We start from the raw sequence: 21890 nt of genomic DNA, 5'->3' as shown, positions 1-21890 counted from the left end.
CTGCACCCATCTATTCCTTGTCCCCGGATAACAGCCTCTGCCAGTGCAGCTGGACGCACCTGTCTGTACACACCATGTCTCCCAAAGCACCCAGGGGCTTTGGTACTGTGTCTCACAAGTGTAAGGCACCAGCACTACAAGAAACGCTCTGCACCAGCAGAAAGGAATAGAATCCCAGGTTACTTTGGGTTCAAAGGGACCTCAAAGCCCATCCAGTGCCACCCCTGCCATGGGCAGGGACACCTTCCACTGTCCCAGGCTGCTCCAAGCCCCAGTGTCCAGCCTGGCCTTGGGCACTGCCAGGGATCCAGGGGCAGCCCCAGCTGCTCTGGGCACCCTGTGCCAGGGCCTGCCCACCCTCACAGGTGTATTCCTTCCCAATATCCCATCTAATTTTCCCCTCTGTCACTCTGAAGCCATTCCCTGTGTCCTGTCCCTCCATCCCTTGTCCCAAGTCTCTCTCCAGCTCTCCTGGAACCCCTTTAGGCCCTGCAAGGGGCTCTGAGCTCTCCCTGGACTCTTCTCTTCTGCCAGTGAACACTCCCAGCTCTCCCAGCCTGGCTGCAGAGCAGAGGGGCTCCAGCCCTGGAGCATCTCCGTGGCCTCCTCTGTACATGTTGCAGTAGTTCCATGTCCTTCCTGTGCTGGGAGCCCCAGAGCTGGATGCAGAACTCCCTGTGTGGTCTCCAAGAGCAGAGCAGAGGGGCAGAACCAGCTCCCTCGAGCTTCTGCTCACACTTCTCTTGATACAGCCCAGCAATCATCCTTCTGGACTGCAGTAGCCTCTGGTCTCTCAAGTAACAGAGCTGTGATTTGGCCTGACCCCAGAATCAAGGGCTTGACCTTGGGGAACACACAGAAGTGCTTGAGCACACCTTTGCTCTCTCTGCTTCACGGCAGACAAAGAGTACCAACACCTTGGACAGAAAACACCAGTAAAATGCCCCCTTCACGGGGGAGAGGAGCCTGGGACACCCTGGCTGTTCACAAATGCACGTTCTCAGGAGGCCCCGTGGAGGCAAGAGACAAACAATTATCACAGGGCCCCATGGCATGTGGGTGGCTGTCCCCACACCCCGCTGGCGGCAGCCCTGGCTTGGTGCTCCACGCGGAGCAGCAGGGAGGAGAGGAAGCTGCACAGCACTCAGCGGGCTGGGCCGAGATGCTTTGCCAACTGTGAAATCCAACGCCCCTGTCAGCTCCTCAGACTGATCCCCTCTTCTGCTCAAGATCAGCCACTTCCCATTCTCTGGACAGGACCCCCAGACTGGAAGCATATGGTCTCTATGCTAATTAAGGCTACCAGGCTTCCCAAATTTTTCATGGAACGCCTGAGTTCTCTCACATTCATACCCTAGCAGCAACATCCCCTCAGGGATGAAAACTTCAGGGGCAGCAGGGAGCAACAGCAAGGAGAAAAAAAATGAAATATGGTATCAACTGCTGGCATGCCAACCCTCACACCTGGTGGATCAACCATTTAACGATGATTACAGCCAGCATTTATCTGCGAAATCGAAGCAGCCCAGAATATATCACGTGTTATGCGTTCTGCCTCACTCCACCAAAGCACTGCACAGATTCCAATCAATCCAGTTTAAAGAACATTTCCCTGTGAAGGGAAGTGCTATTCCCCCAGTAAACAGGTCGCCCATCCACCAGCATTACTGATTTACATAATTCTTAATAGCAACACTGCACAACCATGGAATCACTAAAGTTTGGAAAGACCTTTAGGAGGATCAAGTCCAACCTTTAAGATCAACCAGCACCCCCACCCTCTTCTCAAGTGCCACCTCCACACATTTTTTGAACGCTTCCAGGGATGGGGACTCCACAATGCCACTCCTCACATCCCACCACCAAACAACATATTCCTCACCCCAAAGCCAAAGGGCCAATTCCCTTTAAACACACTCTGCTCAACACTAGCACACGTCTGCCAGCATACTATAGGAAATTGTCATTTCTTCCTCGTAGGCATTTCTGGGTATTTGTTTCCCTATAGTTCAGTCTGAGCCAGTTCACAGCTCCAAACGTGTTCCAGAAGCATTTTATTTAGAAAGGCCCAAATATCTGTTTCATACAGTCCATTACATCAGAACATCATAACAACTTCATCTGCTTCAGCCTGAATAAGAAATGATTCCCCACATTCTTTAAACAGAGACGCTCATGTCAAAGAAAATAGCTTTCAGATGTTTTACAACTCTTTCATCCACAAAAGAATGCTTGGGGCTTATGAAAATATACACCTGCTCATTTGAAAACATGTCTTTCCCCCCAGCGGGGGGAAACAACAAGGAAAGAAACACTAATGCAACAGTTCTGCCCTCCACACTGAAAAAGGCAGCCAGGTACAGGGCCTGCCACCACAGCTGGAAAACAAGAGGGAAATCACACCTTGAAACACCCCTGAGCCCGAGGTTTCTGCCCTGGAATAAAGCTGGTTCCCCTGCCACAGCCCTCCAGGCTCTTCCAGCACCTTACCTGGTCTGGCAATGCAAACCCACAGGTTTAGGATCAAACTCCTTCCAGCTCACCTGGAAGCCTACAGGAAATGCTGCTGTGCTCCTGGAGCAGAAGCATGTCAATAATGTATGTCCCAGGATCATTTACATCCCTAATATACCATCCCTAATATACCATCCTGGTACCTGCAAGTCAACCATGACGCTTGGTGCAACATAAGCAGGTTCTTTTCACAGCAAATAAATACTCCCAGCCATCAGCAGATTTGTATCATTAACTGACATAAGTGCAAGAGAACAGGTATTTTTCTGTGGGTCTTGCAGCAAAGTAATCTTTGTTATAGGCTGCTCTCTGCAGAGGAATGATTGAGAGACCCACAGTTTGCAATCTGGCACAAAGTCTAACTCCTATTTCAGTTGACTTCAGCACAATTTGCTCTTATTTTCCAGTACAAGTCAAGTTTCATTGCTGCAGACATGTAGATATCCCTCCCACAAAGGGCACAGAGCAGCACTGAGACCCAAAAACTCAAATCACCTACTTGCCCTCCTGCAGCCTGGAGCACTTCTTTCCACAGAGAAGGGGCCTCCACACAGAGAGGAGTTGCCACTGCATCAAACAGCAAAACCAGGAGCTGTGGGTAACCATGGCACGGGGAAAATGCAGCTGCTTTCCAGGATTTTCTCCTGTTCTCCACTTAGGAGCAGCATTTGGCCAAACCCCCAGACAAGCAGTTCCAGTGCAAGCAGGGAGGGAAGAGGAGAGAGCTGGGGAGCAGCTCAGAATCAGCACTTTCAGTGGTTCAAACCACACGTTTCTCATCCAGGGCCACGTCAAAACTGACGTCACAGCTGAGCCTTAATGAAAATGGAAAAACCAGGATCATTTACTTCCCTGTAACAGGAGAGCACTGCTAATGGGGCGGGGGAGGGCGGCAAGACCTTGGAGACCCTGCAGGCTGAGAAGTGTTGTGAAGCTTCCCATGGTTCTGGGAGCTACAGGGACCTGCTTGGGGACCTGGGAACAAGCCCCCACAAGGCTCAGGGTGAGCACAGCTCACAGACAGGGCTCTTGTCAGAGTCACCAATGGGGGGAAGAGACCTGTAAGGTCACGAATTCTCTCCCCAGCATCACCATCATCACCCCCAAAGGCCACATCAAGGCATCTCCTGAACAGCGGCTCCACCAGCACCCTGGGCAACTCATTCCAGTGCCTGGACACTCTTTTAGTGATTCCCTCCCCCCCCAGTATCTGATTCTGAACACCCCATGGTACAACCTAAAGCCATTTCCTCTCATGAGACATGGGCAAAGAGCCTGACCCCACCTCACCACAACCTCCTTTCAGGCAGTTGTAGAGATCACCAGGAACACAAGTCCCAAAACTGCCCAGCCAAGGTGCCAAGCGGCACCTGGAAACCCTGGCACAGCTCGAGAAGCACAGCTGTACAGACATCCTTGACTTCCCAATGTGCACAGCTAGAAAAAATCACTGTAAAATTCATCTGCATCCCTGCTGTAGCCGTTTGCTCTGGTTTTCCAGAGACACAAGTATTTCTCAAAATAGAATGCTCAATACCACCATTCTCAAAAGCTCTTATTGATTTCTGCCCAGACTTAACAAGATATTTGACTTTCTGAAGCTGTACTTAATTTCTTTGTCGCTACATTGCCTTTGCCTGAGCTGTGGTCCCTCCTAACACTTAGCAGCAGCATTTTTCTCTCTTTCTCTGAACCACATAAGAAGGTGGAAGTGTTCCACATCTTGCCTGGAGAAACACGGCTCTTCCCAATCCTTTTGAAAAGAAACATCCTGAAATAGAGACACAAGTAAGGGGAGAGCTCACCAATAACAAACCACTTCTTTAAAAAGCCTATTTTTTTATAGAACCCTCCAATAGTTTGGGTTGGAAGGGACCTTACAGCCCATCCAGTCCCACTCCTTGCCACAGCCAGGGACACCTTCCATAGACCAGGTTGCTCCAACCTGAGCAACTTTGGATAATTTGTAATTATTTCGTAGTCAAAGACCAGGACTGTTTTTTTTTTTTAAAGTTCCAAAGCAAGAAGTGCAAAACACTGCACTCTGCCTGCAGCCACAGTTTTCTACAAACTACACCAACACGACTTGGGAAAAAAGTAAATGCAATCCTAAGAAGTCATTTATTAAAAAAAAAAACATTAAGCCTGTATTTAAACCATGCCTTTAAATGATGTAGAAAACATGACTGACAAGTCAAACCAAAGTGTGCCTTGCTGGATTTACAGTATTCTCTGCAGAGTTTCTCCAGAATCTGTCCTCTAACCCAGTACTAAGACAAGAACGTGCTTTGGGAACAGGTTAACGTGGAAAGAGAGGCTCTAACATCATCTGGATTTCACAGACAACTTAAGAAACCACCCAGTGATGGAACTGGGAGCAGAGACAGAGGGAACAGCTGATCCTGTTTTAGCACAGACATCATAAAACCATCCAGCTCCAACTCCTACCTCAAAAAAACCTCACAATGTGGCAGCAAAAAGTTTAAACTTAAGGGTTTTTTTTAATATATATTTTCCTCCAAACCAGTATTTTAGTCACAAGAGACGTTACAGGGTAAAGTTATATCCCACAAGGATAAATGAATCCGAAATTGCTTTTAAGGAATAAGTATTTGTCTGAGCTTGGAAAAGACAATACATCAAAAAAGAAGGTAAGCAGCCTATTTCAGGGCATTTTACCAGTGCGTTTACTGATGGTTTATCCTCTTCCATTTTATTCTTCAATTTAGACAGCATTATTCACTGTTACTGTTAATTTAGATCCTTTTGTTTTCCTAATGTCACACAGATAAAATGAAGGTCAGGACAAATCCGTGACTGTTTTAAAATCCAGAAATCCTGATGAAGTACCCACATGAAACTGCTTGATCAAAAAAACTGAGGGAATTTATCGCCATACACAAATATGGGATAAATTCTGCCTGTTTTCTCTTCTCAGAGGTGGAACACACCAGAAAGGTGCCACCAAAGGGAAAGAAACACCTTCAGGGGAAAAGAAAAGAGAGCTGTTGAACTCAGCTCTTCATTTTCTTCATGGATGAAAGAAGAGATTAAAAAGCTGTTCCAAATAAAAGCAGGGGATTTCTGGCATTTAAAGAACACACAAAGGGAGAGGCAATGCATCAATGCCTGAGCAGCAGAATCCCAGCAGCTCAGCTTCTCCTCACTCGGGTGTTCTGTGAGTAAACAGCCAGCACAGCTGAAGGGAGAACACAAAGAGTTCAAGGGAGAAACACAACTGGAGCTGAGCAAATCGATACCTCCAGCACACAAGTTGTGCTCCTCATTAGTCCAGAGCTGAGGTGTTAATGGTCCTTCTGATCGGTGCTTCTTGAGGGTTTTAAAAATACGGAGAAAATTAAAGGACTGTAAAAATGCTCGGCTCTTGGAAGCAATAACTGAGGGAAAGCTGAGAAGGGCCAGGTAACCCTGCTGCTAACTGGTAATGTAATTTAAAGAGGAGGGATCTGTGGCTCCTGTATTCCTCGATCTCTCCTATTTGCCAGGCTGGAATTGCCATCCTGGAGCAGTAAGAAGCCAGAGGAAAGCCTGCATTTGGATGCAGCTCTCACGGAAGAGCTTTTTAAATTCAGATTTTCCCCAAAATTGTTGAGCCCCCAGCATTGCTCTCCATAGATGTGTCCCACTGCAATGGGAGAAGTGAAAGTTATTTTCATGTACACTGCTTTTAAAATTTCAATTCCCTCTTCTTTCATTGGATGCAATCCTCTGGAGCAGAAGTAAAATTAGTGGTGATAGCCATATAATAGTCATGGGGGAGAAATGTGTGCCAAAACTCTCCCACTCTTCTGTGGTGTTACCACCTTGAGACATTTGCTTCCATCCCCTCCTCCTCAGTATGAAGGGGAGGATGTCAGCACGGCCTGCAGCAAAAGGCTGAGGTTGGAGCAAAAGGAGCTGTTAAAGCTGAGGCCAGAAGAGCTACAGGCACAGAGCTGAGGTATCTTTTCCTTACTGGCTATATATTCCAACCAGAGGGGGAATGGAGCCATGTGGCAGAAGGGGGAAAAGCAGGGTCTTAAAAACAGAGAGCTCCCCCAAAACTGGGGGGAAACCTTATGAAGGATGCACACTTAAGCCAGAAATGAAGGGTACATGTAGATACAAAAATGCTGCTAGCAAGGATTTTCTTGCTATTTTCTAAGTCCGTGAGAGACTTTTCTCTCTCACAGAAGAGGTAGCAGGGAATGTAAACAACCAAGCCACCTGCAACCTTGAAAAGTCTTGTTTATGGTATAGTAGAAAAATACTTTGACAATGGATGTTTTAGGATTTTAGCCAATCACCCCCAAGGGGAGGCTGATCCTTTGTCCAATTAGACTATGAAGAAAAAAGTCTATAAAAGAGTTTGTAAAATAATTAAATAAATCAATCTTGCTGCACAATTCCTGCCTGCTGGATCTTCTCTCCTCCTCCTCCCTATGGCTGCAGGACATGGTGATATACCCTAGGGCCCAGGTCTGTGGTAATAGGTACACAGGTGATAACGAGGGCAAACCACTCAGGGGAAGAAAAACTGAACAAGTTCAAGGCATTGGAAGCAGCAGAGCCAGACCAGCTGTGGCTTCAGAAAGCTCCACCAGTCCCACTGCATATCCTGCTGCTGCAGGAGATACAAGTATTTCAAGTTATGAGTGATATAATTGGTTACGGCATAGGGAATACAGGTTTTTAATTAGGAAAAAAAGGTGAAAAGAAGGAGAAAAAAATTCTGAGCAGCTAAGTTTGTGTGTCTGTATCCCAAGCACACAAGAGTTCTGGAAGGGGAGACCACGCTAAAAGATGCAAAGGTCAGCAAAGAACCGGCAAACATGAGAGGAGTTCACTGCCCAAGACCCACAGGCATCCAACAAATACAGCAGCTTCTCAGAATATTCCTACTGGGGCAGCAATAACTACAGCTGATGTGATGTTCCTCCCCTCAGTGGAACTGCAGCAATGTATTTGGTACAACATCCTAAGGGGAACATATTCCAGAGCAAACAGAACTTGAAGGGCTGGTGTGAGGGGAAAGAGAATGGAAATGCAAAGGAATGAGTTTGGGGGTGGCTCCAGCACAGCTCCCCCAGCCCACAGAGACACCCTGGGCAGCATAAAGCAGACCAGTAGGTGCTTGTACACCCAAATAAAAAGTCATACCTGAGCTCGTTCCTCTGGAGCTGCCTGCAGGTGTCTGAGGCTCTAGAAAAGCTCATTACACACACAGCACTCCCGCTGGCTCCATGTGCTCAAGCAAAGCCAGGAGGGTCCTGCAGGGAGAGCACCAGGAGAAAAGGCACAATGCCAAGTGCTGCTGCTGCAAAGGCGAATTCAGATGTGAGCAGACTTTAGCTCCAGTCCCAGCCCTGACCACGAGGGACCCAGGCTGCCTTGCTAAAGGCTCAGCAGAATATTTCTAAACATTTTTGCACATGACCACAAATCAGGTGAAGGTTTTCTGCCAGGCCAGACACCCCCCAGTGCTGGCCCATGCACTTGTGGCAACACAACCAAGCCTGCTCAGAACCAGACATGCCCTGGAAACTCTCCCATGAGCCCAGCAGAGATGGATCTATGCCCACATCAGCAAATCCCACAGACTTACGATGAGGCACTCGCACGGCTGGACTGGGTGCACAGGTCACACTGCCAGCTCAGGCTCTGCTCCACACAAAAGCAGTTAAACTGCCCCGAACCAGGCAAGGCTGCAGCATAACTGGTCCTGTCTCTTGTATCCAAGGGGGCACAGAGAGATTGGGGTGGCTGGGGACAGAAGAGTTGCCCGGATTTTCCATGAAGTGCCTGTACCACGTAGGCTGTTTGGAGAGAGAGGGAAGGGAGAGTATCAGCTCTTACCAGCATTTCCCTAAGCAGCACTTTGGAATCATGAAATGGTTTGGGTTGGAAGGGACCTTGAAGCCCATCCAGTCCCACTCCTGCCATGGGCAGGGACACCTTCCACTGTCCCAGGCTGCTCCAAGCCCCAGTGTCCAACCTGGCCTTGGACACTGCCAGGGATCCAGGGGCAGCCCCAGCTGCTCTGGGCACCCTATGCCCTGTGAGGGTGGTGAGGAACTGGAAGAACTTCCTACTTGTATCTGATCTAGACCTACTCTCTTTCAGTTTGAATCCATTCCCCCCTGCCCTATCCATCCCTGCAGTTCCTGCTGAACTCTCCACTGACAATGCTCCCCCAGCCCTTTGAAGCCACACTTTCCTCACTACCGGGGAAAATGTTTGGTTTAATCTTTGGGAACAGCACATTTGCATACTGCCCACACAGCTCCAAAACACTGAGTTTTTCTTTGATTTAGCAAGTCCTTAAACGCAGAAAATCCTCCAGCCCCAGATGAAACCTCAGCTCACACCTTTTGATGATGCTGGGAGCAAAGCAGGTCTCACAAGAGAGTGGTTTTTTCACTCCAGGAAACCACAGGCAAAAAAAGCAATGTAATCCCTCTGTCCAGAACACGTTGTGGAAGCAGGGAACACCAAGGAGGGCAGGAAACTACTTCAGCAAAAGGACAATGCTGGCACAATAACAAATATGAAAATATGGGTCTTAAATAAACATAAATTGTAAGAGATAGGCAGAGTAATTTGAGCAATCAGCCTTTGGCTGAGAAGAGGGAATATTGCCCATGACATGCTTTGTTTTGTGAGAGGGAATGTTCAGCCAGGCAGGCTCAATGGTCCCCTCAAGCACTGAGCTCCCATGAGAATGTTAACAACAAAGTCACTTGTTTATTTGAGCACTTGAAGGAAACAGTTTTCTGAATGACCACTCAAGAGAGGCAGAAAGCAAACAGAGCTCACCGAGGAGCAGGGCACAGGTGATCAGAGCAGAGCCATCAGAAATGCCTTTGGAGGAAGCCAGGACAGGGGCAGGCTGATAACAAGGGGTCTCTTGGAAAGACCCTGCCAAGGGCTCTGTTTAAAGGCTATCTTTAGCCAGTGTTCCACATTTGCTTTTTCATGGTCTTGTTGCGAAACCAGTAGAAGGTCTTGGTTTTCTTGGTGGTTTTTTGTTGTTGTTGCTTTCTTTCTTGTGGGGGTTTTTTTTTTTTTTTTTTGGTTGGTTGGTTTTTTTTTTCTTTTTTAAGCCCAAGAGCAAATTCAGGCTTTTATACAAAAACAAAACGAGAAGCTAAAGCCTGCGTTATTTGAAAGGGCAATGCACCCCTTGGAAAAAGCTGATATAACAACACTGAAAAGCAGGGCTGGCACAGAGCATGGGAAACGAGACTTTGGACCACTACCTAAGAACATATTTGAAGAGAGAAGATCTAGTTTTTACCTCCCACTCCCTGATTCCACCCATTTCCAAAGAAGCCAGGATGCGCATCAATCCCAGCAGATTAAAATCCAACGACCAATCTTCTGCCATTAGACATGCCTGCCTACCTTGGAGTCAACATCCAGCCTTGCAGCTGAGAAGTGCTGGGTTTGTTCCTAACAGGTCTCAAAAATAAATTTCCAGGTTCTGAGTTCCTCATTATAGCTGATTTCAGAGTCCAAAATTCATTAGCTGTGCTTCACCACCTGCCGGCTGACACCACTGCAAAATGCAGCCAATTCCTTGGAGCTCTGACACTTCTCCTAAATATACAAAGGTGGTTTTATCCTTTCTGTGGAAGGAAATACAACAGCAATGGAACAACACACTTGTTGCATGTTGCAATGGGATTGAAAGAGGGGGAAGAGTGGAAGAATTGATTGTGTCTTGAGACCTACCCGCAAAGCTTCCTTTCTGCTCTTAACAAAAACACAAGTCCATGGCCTGCCTGAAATTATGTAAGGATGGGTCAGCTAAAATGTTTAAATGGTTCCATGCTGACCACAGGAGAACAAGCCACTGCCAACAACTCTAGACCCTGTGATCTGGGAAATGTATGGATTTTTATTTTTAAGTAGCTCCATTTGGATGAATTTTTTTTAAGTAGAGACACTGCTAATTTGACCTCTAAATCCACCTGACAGACATGATATTGTTACGATAGAATTAAGAACAAGACTGAATCATATTCACAGTTATGAAAAACACACAGCAGGGCAATGCTGGCATACAGCTCCCCAGAAAGGCTGTGGCCATCAGACTGGGGAAGCAGAAACATCTGAAAATAAAGCTCTATTTTATATGGCAATGAGGATTAATCCTTCTGAGCCTGGTATTGGTCATGCTCAGGGCAGCTGCACTCCTTCAGTGACTGCTTCAGATTTCACATCCGAACTTCCATGTTTTCCATGTCCTTCCTCCTTTTCATGCAACAAAACTTCTTCAGCACAGGAATGCCCCCATTTTCCATGAAAACCAATCCGCTCTTTCATGCCCACGGAACACATACCTGTGTATCAGTTCTGATTTGAGCAGAACCAAAGCTGAAAGCGGCTCCATGGCTTTTAGGAGGCTCTGGATAGCTTTAAGCACTCACAAGTGGATAGAGCTGTAAAACCAGGTAAAACGGGAAGTACTGTTGGAGCTCCCATTGTTCCTCGACACTGTGAGCAAGACACTGCCCCTGGCTCATCCCTGTCCCCTTTCCAAGGTCTCTGGTCAGCTCAGCAAGGGACCCTCTGGCTGAGCATCATCCACCCTCATCCTTTCCCAGGGGGTTTACAGCCTAATCCCAGGTTTCCAGCTCCTTCTCAAGTTCTTGAGCCCCACAGCCTCATCCAAATCCATACCAGCAGCAAGCAGCACATTATTCCTACCCCTGCACAATTCCTTCTGCTAAAAGCAACAAGGGGTCCACAACCAGGCAATCTGTTGGATAATGCCACAGAAACTGCCACCAATTCGTGGGTTAAAGCCTTTTCCCCACCACTCCAGAAGGCTGAAATAGTTGTAGCCAGCCCAGAGAACACAGCCAATTTATTACAGCGATTGTTTCTCGCTGGCTCCCTTCTCCAATCCCTCTCACTGCTTCCAGCAGAATGTTAACTCTGAGAAAACGGAGCAGTGGGGAAAAGGAAAGAGTGTTCCTACAGATGTGAATGTCATGTAAATGTCAAACCTCCTGTTAAAATTTGATCAGGAGACGGAGTGAAAGGGAAAGAGCATTTCTGTGAGTAAACCAGCACATTAACAAGAGTTTCAGCCTGTCTGCTCACAATGGGACCTCAGTGATGGATTTCATTATTCTTAATTTCCCACGTAATATTAAGCTGCAGGTGATTTTGCTAGAAGATCATATATAGCACTACAAGAACTGCTAACAAATGTTGGCTGACGAGATGGACCTACACGGGTCTTAAAATTAAAACCTTTGTGTGCCTTTTCTACAATTGCACTTAATAAAAAAAAAAAATCATTTCTTTTGCATTACAAATAAATGCCCCTCTACTTAGAAAGACCCAGAGCATGTGCACCCATTCATCTGTGTCAGGAGACAGAAGGTGGTTTCCCACTAAATCCCAAAATGCAGAATTCCAGAAGACACTACAGGGATACAGATAATTGCAATGAACCAATCTCCAAAGTTTTTGTCCCTGAAAGGAACTGTTTCTTCCAAGACTGCACAGTCCCACTGGACACATTCCTTAGTGAACCTCAGGTAGGAGCTGTTCCTGTCTCAGGGACTCTCCCCCTGCTGAGTGAGCCAAGTTCTGGCGTTTCAGGACCCTGGACATCTCCCAGTATTCCAACAGCAATGTCGGCTGTTACTGCCGTGGGGAAAGAGGTATTTGTATACAGAGACAGGAGGAGGGCATTAGGTTAGATTGGATGTTAGGAAAGAATTGTTCCCTGGGAGGGTGGGCAGGCCCTGGCACAGGGTGCCCAGAGCAGCTGGGGCTGCCCCCGGATCCCTGGAAGTGTCCCAGACCAGGCTGGACATTGGAGCTTGGAGCAGCCCAGGACAGCAGAAGGTGTCCCTGCCCATGGCAGAGGTGGCACTGGATGGGCTTCAAGGTCCCTTCAACCCAAACCAGTCTGGGATTCTGTGAACTGTAGTGGTTGATTTTAAAACCAAGCCAAAGACTTGCTTCACTCTAAAACACAGAGACAGAAGAATTCTACAGCAACATTCACATTACTCAATGCAAATTTAGGATTAGAAAAATCTTCCAGCTACACAGCACTTCCTCCACCAGCTTTACATGTCCCCACCAAACCACCACCTCTCCTCTCAGCACACAGGGACTATCTGGCACAACCAATGCCAGCCTCATTTCAGTTCACAATTATTTTCAAACCAGTCCAACAATTGCCCTGACTGATCCCTTTCTATCCAAAAAGCCCCCACTTGTATCAGCTGTGTGTGGCTCAAAAGGCTGAGTTCATTTTGCAGTCGTAATCACCTGTTGTGCCACCAAACCAACCTGCTCATTTCTTCCACAGGAGTTATACAAAGATATCCTTGGAAAGAACTTGGAATTTCATGCTCTCAATGACATCCTCCGTGGCTGGCAGCCCAAGTCATAAACTTGTCACTATCCTGAAAATTGTGGGAGGGCAAGAGGACATAACACCCATATTTCTGATGGATGAATCCCTTTAGTTTGAGACCCCCTTAGTAGTTGGAAGATTTTTTTTTTTTGGTAATCTGCCTTCAAAGATATTAGAATAGGAACATTGTCAAAAACTCTAAGGGAGATCATTGTACCCCCCAAAAAAGAGAGTTTTTAAGGGATTTCAATAATCCTCTGTCCTTTCCCTTCAATGAGGGAACGCAGGCCCTGTCTTCCACTGCCTCATTGCTGTTTGAAGTTATAATCAGGAAGACATAAAGCCGAATGGGAAGCGGGTTGCAGTGCCAGTGGACAAAGCCTCCATCTATTATGAATTTCATGAACAGCCCGATTCAATTATTCAAGTAGCTTCAGTCCCCCAGCTTCCTTCCCAGATGAAAAAAGGCCACAATGGTGGCCAGCTTTCCTGTCCTGCTGTAGATGCCATATTGCTGAACTTCCCTCACCCACAGAAACCTCTGGATAAAACCAGAGCAACTGCAGGAAGGAGAAACAACACCTACCAGGAGCCTTTCCCCTCCCTCTCCTCTGCTTCCCAAGGGAGCTGCCAGGCACAAGGACACCACAGAGGCCACTGGGGAATTCCTGGGGGCTGTGCACTCCTCTCCTGCTCCAGCTGTGTTTGCACAGTATCTCATTCCCTGGAGTTTTTCAAAATACAAAGTGAATTTCACGAGCCCCATGGTTCACCAGTCATGAATCCTATTTATTAAAGGCTGTGCATCCTTAAAAACCAAAGCCATCTGATGTGGGGTATGGCCAGCCCCTGCCCTGGAGGGAGGCCTGCTGATAAGGAGATTGCACAACCTCCCAGCAGAATCCCCTTGGAAAAGGCAGCACTTTGCGGTGAGGGTGAGAGAAAACAAGAACCATGATCCTCTGGGAGACCCTATGTAAATTCCTTGTAACCCATTGGCTTCTACCCTCTCACACCCACCCTTGTATCCCTATAAGATCTAGCCCTCTCCCCCTTTGAGTTTGGAGAGCTCATCCCTAGCCTCCCCTTCGCAGGGGCGTGGACTAATAAAGCTGCCTCATGCAGAACTGCTATAAGAGCCTCTCGTCTCTCTCCTCCTGGTCCAGCCTGGGGTTTGCCTCGCAGAACAAGAGCTGAAGTCACTCTCGCTGAAATCACTAAAGAGCTCACAGCCTGCTGAGACAGGCACCCTTTCTGCAGAGGCATCTCCGGCAGCCGAGGGAGCGCCACGGACTTCTGGAAGACTGATCCTTGCGGGACACTCTCTCTGGGCTGGTCCCGGCTTCCTGGGTCTAAGCCACAGACCCCAACCTGGCTGCCATAGTCTGAAACTCACCAGGTGCATTTATCCAGATCTTCCTCAGCTGTAAGGACTTATGCAAATAACCTTGTTTCACATTAAATGTTAAAAGATTTATTTTTTTTTAAACTGCAAGTTTCACTCCAGTGAAACGCACTGCTCTCAGAAAATAAAAAAAATTGTGGAAAAGTAGTAAGAAAAGGCTGCTGGATAAGATTATCTTCTGCTCAATGATTGATTTGGGTACCTACAGAGGAAAAAGTCCAGCAATTTAAGTAAAATGAGAGACCTGGAAAGCTCCCTGACTATCAGAACTGCAGCAATTTAGTTATGAACAAATTCATGCTAGTGGACATCTGAATAACAGAGTTCAGACTGCTCTTGAGAGATTTCGAGATCCTATTTGTGAATGTTAAATAATTTGAAGCTCTGTAAGATAAATGGATTCAGAAACCAGCCAGTGCTTCTTTGAATTGAACTTGTGCTCACACATCTACCACCCCTCCCCTTTCTTTGACAGGAACCGAAAAAAAAAAAAAATTCAATGGCAATCTATTCCTGCATCAAGTTGTTCATTTTTCCTTGTCATACACACAGCACTGAAGTGTCACAACCTAATTCCATTAGAGTGTGGGTTTCATTTCTAGTTTGCAGTTGTTCTAGATGCAACAAGTAAAATTAAATACACCATATTCCAATTACTTCCACTGCACTGCCTCACAAACAGCTTCCTCAAACTTGCAATCTCTGTTTGCAGACAAGAGCAGAGAATAAAGCCCCAAGTTATTTTGTCTTGTCGAACACACCATCAGAAGACAAAGGTTCCCAAGTTATTTCAAGCTTGGATATTACCCAAGTGTAAGAACTGGAAGGAAAAACCCAAAAAATTTCATAGTCCATAAATTCGGTTTGCTTGGTGAAACACAGTTTTGTACAGGGAAGAATCCTGGGAATAAGGATCTGCCATAGTGCTCAAGAACGTAACCTTGGAGTGCAGCCACACTCAAATATTCATTGTTTAGAGAAAACACTCAAAAAACAGTCAAATGAAAGCTCAATCAAAACCACACCAACAGTGTTTGCCTCTTCTCCTACTCCCAACAGGCCATAATGGATTTCTCTTTTTAGAAAAAGATTCCTTGTCTCTACAACTGTGACAGTAATCACCATAGAATCCTGGTTGGGAAAGACCTCCAAGATCAAAACCCAGCTGCAAACCCAGTCCTTCCAAGCCCACTTCCACCCCCGGATCCAAGTGCCACCTGCCCAGTGCTGTAAAATCCATCCCTGAAGTTTGAACAGCTCCTGTGATGGGAACAGGGAACGGGGTGTTTGCTTGACTGGGGAAACACCCCTACAAACAGGCCAAGTCCACACCAGGATCTGCAAGGAGGGAGCACAAAGCTGACAGATGCCATCCCAGCAACATTTGGAGCTGCCAGTCCAAGGAATCTCCTGATGTCTCAGTAGAACTCTTAGCTTTGAATTATGATGTGTCCCATAACATGGATATCAGAGAAATCTAGAGTTATACTCTCACATGGTGCCGGGAGATGGCCCAGAGCTCACAATATCCATGTGGAGCATTCCCATGGGATAGCTCCCAGCACACCCAGACCATCAGATCACAGGAGTTCTCTCCCTCTTGTCAAAACCAACCATAGAAGTGCCCAGCGGAAGACAACACCCACTGAGGCAGGAGCACTGCTTCTCCAGATAGGGAGGGGGAAACTGAGAATGTTGCAATCAGTCCTTCAAATTACTCTTCACACTGGGATTAGCATCCATGCTCTTGTCAAAAGCACCACATGAAACACAAAGTAACAGATTGCAGTCGTCCATTTCACCCAAGAGGGGGGAAAAAAAAAAAAAAAAAAAAAAAAATCACCAAGACCCTCCCAAGGCTGGACACTGAACCAGAATGTGAAAGGGAAACAAAGGAGTATTTTTATATGTTTGAAATATGCGAGAAGGAGCCACATGAACGAAGTAAATACAGCAATCAGCACACGAATGAAGTGCATGCAACAACCAACAACCTGGCTGTGCAGCAAGGCTCCCCAGCCACAATAAGAGGTCTGGAAAATGGATAAAAATCATAGCACCAACCCTTAGCACACAGCCCTCCCAGATCCTCAGGCACTGCTATTTACACCTTCCCTCTCACAACCTGGGCCCTAAGCCATTAAATACAGAATTGAGTTGGTTTGGTTTTAAGTAGAAATGTGTGCTAACGTGTCTTGGCACCTCCTCCACCCCCCCCAGCTATTTTAGGCACAAATTCTTATCCAAATCTGACTGCCTAACACCAAAAATAATAAATAAAAGCGCTGGTAAAAGTAGTGGCTGTGTGTTTGTCTCCTACTAATTAAATCACTCCAGCCAGAGCAGCATTTCAGTTCTTCAACGTGATCTTTACCTTAGAAAGGGCTCACTAGTCTTTTACTAAGATGGCTCCTCAAAATGCTTTACCAGGAGCACTTTTCTCCTTCCATCCTTCCCAAACTGCTCCCAGAAATCTTCCCACTGGCTTTAATCATTCAGCTTTGCCTTTTTACCTCACTTTCTTCTCTCAATAACTCAAATGGTTTGTTTGGGTTAGAAAATGAAACGCATGAACTAAATAAAAAAAAAATAAGGGAGTACTTCAGTGACAGAAAACAGCTGCAGCCTTTGTGGCACTTCCCTTTGAACCTCCCTCTGTTGCTCTTTTTTCCTTGCCCTTCAGACTGCACTATTCCAGGGAATTTATTTGAACCAGCGCTGTCTTTTTCTGTGTTGCAGGGTATTCTCTTGATGGCAGACAAGACAGGCTGGAGAAGGACAGCAGTCCACGGCCCTTCCTCGGGCAAACATCCACAACAGGCAAGCTTGGTTTGTTTCAAGTTCCAAGGAAAACTGGGAAAAAGCCCAGGATTCCTCTGTTCACCTTTAGGCTAAGATTGCAGTCTTGATGCCACCAATGTAAATTCCTACTGGAACGTTATTTCCCAGTGGTTATTTGCACCCTGAGCCAGCACAGTTTGGGCAAGGGTTTTATCCACCCAGTAGGAGAGCCTGACCGGCACCTGGCTCATCCCAGCTCTGCTGTCACTGCAGCTGCAGCTCCCTAAGTGAGATCCATCACTGTCTGCTTGGGCCTTAATTGCTCTCCAAAGTCCCTGCAAGAGGTTCCCAGTAGAGATAAAGTTCCTCCGATGCAGCCTAAACAAACAAACAGCAATTAACACCTTCCCCTGCCTTTCCCACACTGGCAGAGAGCAGAGGGGCTCCCTCGCTCATCCCCAGCTCCCCAGTGCTGGGGTTTGCTGCACCCCAGAACCTCCGAGGTAGCTCCTTAATATTTTGTGGCTGCCCCTGGATCCCTGGCAGTGTCCAAGGCCAGGTTTGACAGGGCTTGAAACACCTTGGGATCGTGGAAGGTGTCCCTGCCCACAGCACGGGGTGGGACTGGATGGGCTTTAAGGTCTCTTTCAACCCAGACCATTGTGGGATTCCGGGATTAGCCAAGGGTTGAGGGCAACCACACTGACAAGGTGGAATTTCTGCCAACAGGGGAATCCACAGGGATGCAGGGCAGATGCAGCCACAACCCAGCTGTAGGTCACCCTTCTCCCTGCTGGCTTTCCCTTCCCCAGTGAATCCAGGGAGAACACCCATGTCCCTCCCACACACAAAGCTGTGCTTTGGGCATAGAGAGGGGTCATAAGGAGGTCAGATCAGTAGATTTATACATACAAAACAGACACTCCTAAGTGATTTTAGCTCTTCCCCAGAGGTTTGCCACCAGCCAGCAGAATTACTTGTTCTACCTTCTCAGGAGCTACAGCTTGATAAAAGTCCAGCCAGGTGTGCAGTGGCCCAAGGACAGCCTGTCACCCTAACAGCTCAGGAACACCCCGATCCGCTACCAGGGGATCACACCCGCTGCCCGAACTGCCGAAACCAAACCACTTCCCACTACTGCTGAGTTAGTGCTCATTGTCAAGTCTCTTGCAATAAATCCCCGAAGCACACAAAGCTGCAGGAGCATCTCCTCTCCCCAAAGCCTGCTATGCTGTGCTTGCACAAGCTTTTTAGGCACTCAATGTCTCCTCCCCCAAAAGATTTCACATCAACAAATGCATCAAATAGAATCCTCTGGTAGCATCAAAATTAATACATACCTGCAAGGCACTTTTTTTTTCCTCCTTCATCAATCAGTTGATTAGTTATTTTTAATTAAAACAGCAAGCTCTGATTGCAGGATTTTGAGCAATAATCCTTGCGACTTTAACTACTGTTTTCTGTGTTCAGACACTGAATTTCTGAACTATTAATAGGACAGAACAAGCAAACTTGGGTTTAATTCTCAAGCAGCCTTTTGGCTTGATCCAGATTTCAAGCTTCCACTATTCAGTTATCCATCTGCATGTTTCAAGTACCAAGAAGTAAATAATATTTGGCTAACAGGTAAATTTTCATCTGTGCACTCTAAGTTTAAGAGAAAAACAGCTGGTTCACACATTAAAAAAAAAACCCCTAATGATTCATTTTGCCAGAAGTCTGTTAAGTTTACTTCAAGCTTGGATGAAGAAGATCCAAAAACAACCTTCATGGGTAAAAAAGTTCTCTTTGCCAAACCAATGGGTTTATATCAGACTTACTGTTACAACAGAACTAAGACCAGAATTTACTCTCCTATTTTCAGATTTTGCTGCTTGGCTGGACAGAGGCCCACATGCAGTCACAAATATAAAAACAAAAAAAAGAAAAGAAAGCTACTGTTCTTGTTATTTTCCTGTTTAAGAGCATTTTGACAAAGGCCTAATTGCTTCCAGAAGTTTGCTGAAGCCATGAAAGGAAAAGTGCCAAGCTACTGGTTTTATTTCCTTAACCTGCTTGCTAACCACAAGCAGAGTTTTAACAACTTATATCCCTCGTTTGAAGCTGTTAACAAAGTACTTAAATCCCAGGGTTCAGGGGTAAATCTCCACGGAGTTCAGGCTACTAAGGCATGGGAAGGAGAAAAGGAGCAGCAAGCAAGGGAGACCTGAAGGATCCCACTTTTTAAGGATGTGTCCCACTAAGTAAAAATGCGGTTCCTGAAGCGTCCAGGGGCCAGCAGCAGTAAGTAAGGAACTTCCATAAGTTTATTTTGTAAACTGAGGGAAAAGAACTCGAGCCAGGTTCTACCTCCTGTCTGATGTCCATGCTCTTCTGCCAGCCCTGGCAAAGCTCTGTATCCCCGAATCACTCCTGTAGCAGCCTCTGAAGCACAAAGCTTCAGTCTACAGCAGATGCCCACCCAGCACTGCAGTGGAGCTGTCCCAGACAGACACCAACCCCAGGCTATCCCAAGGGTAATAAACACATCTATGTCATGGATACACAGCAGCAGCTCCACAGACTTTGTGCTTCAGGCTTCCATTTCTGTACAGAAAATCAGAGCCCAGATCTGAGCAGCTCACTTGCACAGCTGATATGATGGAGGAATGAGTGATAACCATGGTCTCACAAAGCTGACAGAACCTCTTCATCTGCAAAATGCACACTGAAGTAGCGCTCACTCGTGAAGGTGTTTAGCCCACGTGTCCAACAACCGTTCCCATTTTGCCAAGGGAATTAGAGACTCTTACACTTTTCCAGATACGCACACGCATTGTCATTGGGAAGTTAAGAAAAAGCAGGACGTGAAAGGCTGCACTGCAAAACTTTGAATAAAAACACGAGCAAGCCTGATTTAAGTGTCCCTTCACCTGTCCACGGTCATTCCCTGGAAAATTAAGCACGTGTCACCTACAGCCACTGTGCCTTCCAGAGGGTGGCATAAGGGGGCCTGCCACATCCACAGCAGCTGAAGCAAGAGGGGAGAGGCAGTAGTCCCCGATTTGGGAGTAACCTGCCTCAAATTTCGCAAAGCTTTGGCACACCAGAACGTTGAAAGCAGGGTAGGCTCCCACGCCGCTGCTGTGGGTGCCGGGTTACGCGTGTGACAAGGCTGTCACTCCTGCGGCAGTGCCAGCACGCTGCCGCTGCCCCTTCGGGGGCTGGGAAAAGCACCCTCACACCCGTTCCGTGATCCATGCAGATCGGGCTCTGCTGGGAGGCAGGAGGAGATCGCGCCTCTCGGGGAGAACTGAATTTGGAAGAGTAACACGGCAGGAACAGTTTGCATTCATCCCCGGCTTGTTACGTGGGATCTCGAGAACATTTGCTTTACCACTCCAGCTATACAGTCTGATTTTATTTTTAAATGTCTCTTTTTCCCCAGCTTCCACTCATCAGAGAGCAAAACTGTTCTCAGTCGAAGTGAGAAACGTATTTGCTTAACACGCAGACAGCCCAAAGAGCAGTCTGAGGAATTTATATGTCACGAACCTCCTCCCGTCGGGGGGTGGGTGGGAACAGACACGGAAATGTTTCCACCTTAACTTTTGATGATGGGAGTGGGAGCAAACCCGCCTTGCATACACAGGGGCTTCCCCCCACACCTCGGCGGGGCCCAAATGAGTCAACGGGAATTGATTTGCATCCAAAAACCCCTTCGACTACCACACCCCTCCCTCTGAATTAACATCCAGTCATCATTAATGGCAACTGCCGAAACAGGCAGAGGGGCTGCAAAGCCGGCACCTACCTCCACCGGCATGTGCCCCCAGATGACACCACCCACACGTCTGTCTTGCTCTTCCCGAGTTAATCTCAGTGCTCCCGCTCCAGCCCCCACGGCTGACCTCACCGTACATCCCTCAAGTTCGCACAACATTTCAAACACAGAGCTCGCATCAGCCACAGGGATAGATAAAATCACTGGGGTGTGTAAAAGGCAGGCAGCAGAGTCACAGCACCTACCAGGAGCCGGGGACCGGGGTTACCCTGCTCATTCCTGCCACTCCCAAAATCCCTCTCCCAAAGCTTTCCCGGGGCTTTCCGAGCCCGAGAAGGTGTCCCCCCGCAGCTTTGCGGTTGCAAGGCAATGAGCTTCCCGTGTCCCCTCCGCAGGACTCCCCCGATGCCTGAAGGGCTGAGGCACTCGAGAAAAGGCAGCAGGGAAGGCACCCAGAATCACTCCGCTTCCCCCAGAGGAGCTCGGAAATGTGCTGGAACAGCAGCCTCTCCCGCGCCAAGTATTACAGGAGCGGAATACTAACGGGTTCCTTGATTTTATCCATTACCATATGCAGATATTAAAGTCTGAGCGCTGCATTTCTACCACTACTGGCCCTCGCAAATTAACCCTGCATCTCAAAGCGACACCACAATAGTTTAGGTCACCGTCTCTCCTCTGCTTGGCGACAGGGACCGATGGGGAAGGGGAGGAGGAGATGGGTGTTTGTCCTCGCTGGAGGAGGCTCTCCCAGCTCCGGCCGCGGAGCCCTGCCCTTGCCCCAGCAGGGTGGAAGCCTCCGGGCTGAGGCAGCCCGAGGAGCCGCGGCAGCGCAGGTGCAGCATCCCCCCCGCCTGCGCATCCCTCCCTCGCCCCCGACTTACCCCCTTCCGCCAGGAAACTTTCAGCCGTAGCAGGCAGCGGGACGGGCCGGGGGCCGCCGCCCTCTGACAGCGAGGCCGCGGGGTCCGTGCGGGCGCGGGGGCAGCGGCGGCGCCGCCGCTCCGCCCGCCGGGGCCAGCGCGGCTGCGGCGGTGCCT

At 47.8% G+C, this 21890-nt stretch overlaps 1 protein-coding gene across 1 annotated transcript in view; it reads right to left on the bottom strand.

The window, feature by feature from the left end:
* Positions 1-21817, bottom strand: part of PCDH15 (protocadherin related 15) — a 506585-nt gene extending 484768 nt beyond the window's left edge. Inside the window, exon 1 of the mRNA XM_042021638.1 lies at positions 21735-21817. The gene's annotated coding sequence lies outside the window, so the exon portion shown is untranslated. The remainder of the gene's footprint in view (positions 1-21734) is intronic.
* Positions 21818-21890: the final 73 nt, after the last annotated feature.

This window comes from Corvus kubaryi, unplaced genomic scaffold, assembly GCF_017639235.1.
Source record: "Corvus kubaryi isolate FWS band 111438036 unplaced genomic scaffold, C.kubaryi_AGA036_p1.0 126, whole genome shotgun sequence".
Lineage (NCBI taxonomy): Eukaryota > Metazoa > Chordata > Aves > Passeriformes > Corvidae > Corvus > Corvus kubaryi.
This window is presented reverse-complemented; position numbering and strand designations above follow the sequence as displayed.